The sequence below is a fragment of the Coenobita brevimanus genome, chromosome 110, assembly GCF_032717465.1.
Source record: "Coenobita brevimanus isolate Jiangsu-jjx chromosome 110, ASM3271746v2, whole genome shotgun sequence".
NCBI lineage: Eukaryota > Metazoa > Arthropoda > Malacostraca > Decapoda > Coenobitidae > Coenobita > Coenobita brevimanus.
In genome coordinates, this window is record NC_137063.1 from 48,240,397 (window position 1) to 48,246,659 (window position 6,263).

Consider the following 6,263-nt stretch of genomic DNA (forward strand, 5'->3'; position numbering starts at 1 on the left):
TACCATACAGTTAACTACTGGAAATGGTCAAACTAGTTTTATAGATTGCAACAGATTACACGCAAGTTTTCTGTGATTCACTTTGGACTTTGTGGAAAAAAAATCCCATTCACTGCTCATTACTACATTCAGACAGAGTACTGCGCAATACCATTTTAAATGTGTTGGATATGAATCCAACACCAAACTGCCTCATAAGGAACTGATACAATCATTTGGTTCATAACACCTAAGTTTATTACAAAAGGATATCTAGAACTAAATTTTTTGACATTTTCACATTTTATAAGAAACAGCAGTACCTTCCGAAGTTCATAACAAATCGTATCTTTAACATCAAAGGTCTTTTCCATGTCACTGTAAAATAAGGCCTGGGAAAAACACAATTTTAAGATGCCTGTAGACCTTATCAAAGATGCACAAATAAACCTTAAGACCTCTTCTATCACTTTTACATACGAGGAAACAATATGCAAAGTGAAGAGCTGAGAAATTATTCAAGAGTGGATCATCTTTAGTTGAAGTAGGAAAATAAAGTCTGAATACAAAAACTGCATGACTGAAGATGGAGATCTGCAAGTTTTAATTCTGGCTACCCTTAAAGGATCGGTGAAAGGGCTAGAGAACATCAGGTGCAAAGGGACAAAATAAAGCTACCTCTGAACCTATTCTCATATGAAAAGCACTAAACTTGAAAGAAATAATAATAATAATAATAATAACAACAACAGTGCATCAGAGTTCAGGTCACGAAGCCGGGGTCAAATTAGACAGGTGGGTCAACAGTGCAGGCGTAGCCACAAGGGGCTGTATTCTTCATGGGCCTAGGAGGCTCCCTGGCATCACTTCCTTACCAGTTTACTTCTGTATATGAGGGTTTAATATTCCTGGTGATCTTGGTAATAGTAGTAGTTGCAACCCCAGGCTCATACAAATATGAACCCAGTGGACTGCAGGCTGAATATGCCCTTCTTCAGCAGACCACCATCCTCCTTTCAGGGAAATAGGGAGTTGAGGGAAATTTGTATAAATGGGCAGCTCCACCACCCAGTTACATCAGTGCTTTCTCCAGCACCTATCTTGCCAGCATCAAGAAAACATACAAGAGAATAGTAAAGTGCAGTTAAAAATATATGAACAACATATGAGAATAATACAATGCAGTTTGCAAAATAAGTCATTATGGAAGAGGGGCTTGAATGCCTCCTGAGCCCTCAAGAACATGGCTCATATCCTTGTTGGTTTAAGCAATTTTGACGTGTCTTCTTTAGTGACACTGTGCGTACTGCACCTCACAAATCTTATGTATGCTATTTACTCCTTTCAATATATGAATGGTTTACAAAAATAACATATAAGTAAATAGCAATGTACCCTACCAAAAAATAAATGGGTGAGAAAGAGGTGCTCAAAGCCTCCTCAGCTTCCTAGAATGCCACTAGCTCAGATCACAAAGTGTGCCCCACCATTACCAGGGGCTCTGCAGCTCAAATACAGTATATTACATGAGAAAAACTTTTAATTAAATAATAAAGCACATAAATGTTACTCGAATGGAATCATTACAAATTTGGTATTACAAATTCAGCAAAAGCACAAGTACTGTATAAGAAAATGCCAAGTAAATATAAAATGAAAATCCAGAAAGCTTATGTAATAATGTACCAATAAATTTCAACAATGTTGTACCACGAAGCATGTCCAGTCTACCGTGGGATTTGGGAGTCTTTTACCTGTGAAACTGACAAGCTTCATGCATTTCACTGCAAGAAGTATGATAAACTTTGCAATCCTATAAAGTAGTTATTTCCTTGCAAGTGAAATGCTTACATGCATCAAAATAAATATATAGATAAACTAAAGCAATCTGCCTCACACAGTTGACTCCAAAGGCCAAACTTGACAAATTTGGTATTTACAGCAATAAAATAATGGTTTATCACAGAATTAAACAGTTCATATAACGAGACACCTAATTCTGAAAAACGTAGGACCAAAGTGGAGGACTTCTCAGGAGCCAGAGCGAAATGTACAAACCCTACACAACACACTTACCCCTCCCATGGTCATGACAGCTCTAGTAGTCTCTTCCATCTATCTATCTATCTATCTTATAGCCATATGCCATAATCCTGTGTTCCGTCTAATGCTGGATATTACATTCAACCAAGTCAGGCATGCCTGAGAAAAGATACTCTCTTCCCCGACACCCAAACATCGCTCCATCCCGTCACGGTAAGAGATCCCCACTTGTTTACCGCTGTTTTGAACACTCTAATGAACTCTTTATACCCAACGATGTTCCTAGAGGTTGTATATGTGCTACAACGAACATCAGGTATGATCAGATGAGGGTAAAGGGAGCCAAAAGGGGGACTTTAGGAATATTTTGGGACTTCACCACACCAACCAGCCAAATAACAAGGGATTTCAATGATGCAATCTGAGCATTTTGATTTGAAAGGTAAAAATCCTGCATACATCAGCTGCACAACTTGAGGGTCTACTGTACAGTACTGTTATCAACCCCCTCAAGGTAGGAACAACTCTATTCAAGCTAATGCCAGATTATTTATCTTGCTGACAGCGTAAGAGAGAATACCATCATCATCAATCTTCCATTGGTCTAAACAACTATAGTGGTGTATTGCAACTGTTGCCAGAAATTTTTATTTGGCTGAGAGTGAGTCATGGGAGAAAGAGAAATAAAATGTCACCATTAACCCTCTCATGATTGGAATAACTCAAGTATTTTATTTCAAATAATGCCAGATTTTATTCAGCTTAGCAAGTCGCAAGTGCCAGAGAGAGTTAATGCTATCACTATTAATCTCCTCATGATCAGTACAATTCTAGTACATGTATTCTACTGCAGCTTATGCCAGGCATATTATTTCAACAGCGTGAGGACTCATAGGAGACGGAGTTAATGGGCATCATTAATCCTATCATGGTCAGAAAACTCTTGTATGCTAATCCAGCTAATACTGGATACAAGCTGTATGCTAATCCAGCTAATACCAGATACAGGCAGGTCCTCTTATACAAGTGGGATATGCTAATGGGCACATGTACTGAAGGTGCTCCCATTTGGTGGCATTCCTCTGAATCTCGCTGAGAGGAGCAAAATGCAGGTCAGGGGGTGGGTAAGTACCAATATTTTGGTATAATACTCTCTGCAACCAGGAAAAACTATTCTCCTGTTAATCATTATATTGCTGTAAATATAAGTACATATTATGTGCAGTCCATACCATTATAATAAAGTTGCTTTGGCAGAAAAACATGGCTTACCAAGCTGTCCTGCACTGTGCAGTCCTGTGATTGATTAGAGGATCTTAATGCAGAGGAATATAAAATAGACATGACTTGCGTGTTTAATAGAAATTTATCATCATCATCATCATCATCACCATCCAGACCTCCTTTACCACCCTTGGGCAGAGTGAGAGGGAGCAATGTCCAGAAGCTTAAGTTTGCCCAATTCAATGGGCCACACTTCCATTCACTCACCATTCAAGCCCCCGGAATCCTGGCTCTATCTAATACGCCAAAAATTTTCACCACATTCTGTAGCTTTATATAAACATATCCAAATTTCTAGGTTCAAATAAACATGACAGTATTTCAAATTTTTTTGTGAACAGTGAAAGCAGTCTCAATCACTTCAAACAATCGACATCCCTGTGGCCATGCTGTCTTGCTCGACATACAATAGTTGGAGGCTATGGGAGATATGGTGTGGAACAGGGGCTGAGTAGAGGGCAACATGTTTGGCTCAGGAAATCATACTGTATGGGTCACAGTGCAGAGACTCAGTGTGCTTATCTCTGGACCAAAATAAGGTAGGTTTTGCACAGGTCATCTATAATTGGTCGCCTTGACCCGATGTCACATGAGCACCACTCGCAGGACAACAGTGTGTTTTGAGCAGCCAGTGCGACGTATAGCCTGCTTTATTTTATACATTTTATGATGTTATTGTACTTTTCACTGTGGTGTGTATGGGTGTTTTGCGAAGACATCCCAAGGTCAAAATCTGAGACGGTTTCATATGCCAAATGATAAAATTAATTATACTAATGTGGATACATTTGTGTGAACAGAGGGACAAGGTTGCTTCCCACAGCCATGCCCATGAAAGCTTTTTCAGTTTGGAACAATATGCAAGAGATCTGCAAAGCTACCTGCTTAGGAAAAAAAAAAAAAAAAAAAAAAAAACGCTACAACAGCCTAGAGCAGTCCGGGATCAAAATCTGCCTGCAAAACAACAAGGGAGTACGTAGTGAGTGAACAGTTTTACAGTGAAATTTAATCGACTAATATGATTAATTTTCAGGGAATTTACTGTCAGTTATGAACATCAAATGGTCATGTAACATATCAACAGGATTGTCTAGTCTCTACATAAAGTATTATCACCAAGATACTACAGGGTGTTTGTGACAGGCTAAATGAATGTCTGTGAACCCAGTTCATTGAAACAACTCTAAAGCATTATCCTTGCATCACGACTATATTTTCATTTAGCATAACAATTTCATGGTGATGTGGTGACACTCACTGTACTTTGCGTGAAGTGGTTAGATATTACGAAACAATCAGTCAGTGGAACAAAATATTGCAACCGACCTACATGTACGAAAGTAATTCTTTTGATCACTTTAAATTAATACGCACCCTTAAAATTCCGATAGAGAAAAATGAAATGATGGTACCAGTTTAAGGTAGAGAGAGAGAGAAAGAGAGAGAGAGAGAGAGATTCCTCTGGGATTTCAACATGGTGAAACAAGAGTGGAGTCACCTCTCTCTCTCTCTCTCTCTCATGAGATATAGAATTGATATAAGGTGGTACTGGCAATGACAGTGTTGGTGGTGACTGAGTCACCCAGGTGACTCAGACAAAATGGAAAGTAGAAGTCAAGCTGCACATGAGCACATTGTTTAAGTCTCTACACTGTGGTATGGGCCTCTAGCAGCAAGAATAAAAGTTTATCAACCAGTTCAATATTTGCCTGAAACACTTTTTTAATCATTAATCAATTATTAACTTACATTAATTTATCATACGAGAAAATATTATTAAACATCAGATTGCATTTGGGCACAAATATTGTTTTCATTTTTTCTTCTTAAAATATCAGATACATATACATGGCATTAACCACACAGGCTTTAAAAAAAATTGCTGATTCAGATAATGCTGTTCATATAAGGAGAAAAAAAATTACGGCTTAAATCCACATTTTTCTCCGCGAGATTCAGAAGAATGACACCAGATGGCAGCACCTCAGTACATGCACCCAATAAGGGCTGCTCAGATAGCAGAAGCTCATAAACAAAGTAAAAAAAAAGGATCACAAAAGCTTGTATAATGGAGCTCACAAGTTATGAGAAAAATAGTGTATGTTAACTAACCCTGCTCACATCAATGAATTTGGGTCTCAATTGCCCACTCTCATACAGCAGATGCTCATATAGCAGGACCCGCCTTTAATTATAACTCAGATGTGAATAAGCCAAGGAAGCCTAACAGAGTTAATACTGTCACCATTAACCCTCTCATGGTAAGAATGAATCTAAATCTTCTATTACCCCTAATTCCTGATTTTACTCAGCCATTTAAGTCATACAAGCCTGAGATAAAGAAGTGCATGTTCTAAGTGCAGTAAAATAACATCCATCAATGAAAAATGTGTAACTTACTTAACCAATCAAATATAATCCTTCTGTATCATGTTAATAACTTCACTAGATATATGATCAACTAGGAGAGCCCAGTGCTAACTGTAACTTTGCAAGAGGTACTGGATCCATACCACACACGGTAATCATCATTTTAAATGGCTGACTTGGCCATTCCCACAACCTGAATACAAAGTTATGGCAACATGAAATTTATTGAGTCAATGTTTTCAGTCCCCTCGGTTACTAGTAAATCGACCCTCCTATCCGATTTCAGACTGAGCTGAAAGTGGTTGGGGATCTTTGCCAGGTTAGAATACAGTATATGAACTATACCTTGGCCATCAACTGAGCTGGAAGTGGTTAGGGTTCTACCAGGTCAGAAAAGAAACATCATAAGCATCACAGTGACCCTGAAAGAAGTGCTTTATACCAATCCACAAGGGTTCCAGGTTTTTCTGCCCAAGGTGCTTCATTTACACACTGCGTCATTTCCCGCGATTCACCCCAAGTTTGGCTCCATGGAGAGTCTTTCATATAAGCTGGGTTTATTACTGAAGAGATGATTTCATTTTACT

General features: G+C 38.5%; 1 long non-coding RNA gene across 1 annotated transcript; it reads right to left on the reverse strand.

Annotated features, from left to right (window-relative positions):
- Positions 1-342: 342 nt before the first annotated feature.
- On the reverse strand, positions 343-4,185 carry LOC145417349 (uncharacterized). Its single transcript, XR_013900495.1, has 2 exons — positions 2,996-4,185; positions 343-2,962 (listed from the first exon to the last, which is right to left on the reverse strand). It is a non-coding gene; the product is annotated as an uncharacterized LOC145417349 (long non-coding RNA).
- Positions 4,186-6,263: the final 2,078 nt, after the last annotated feature.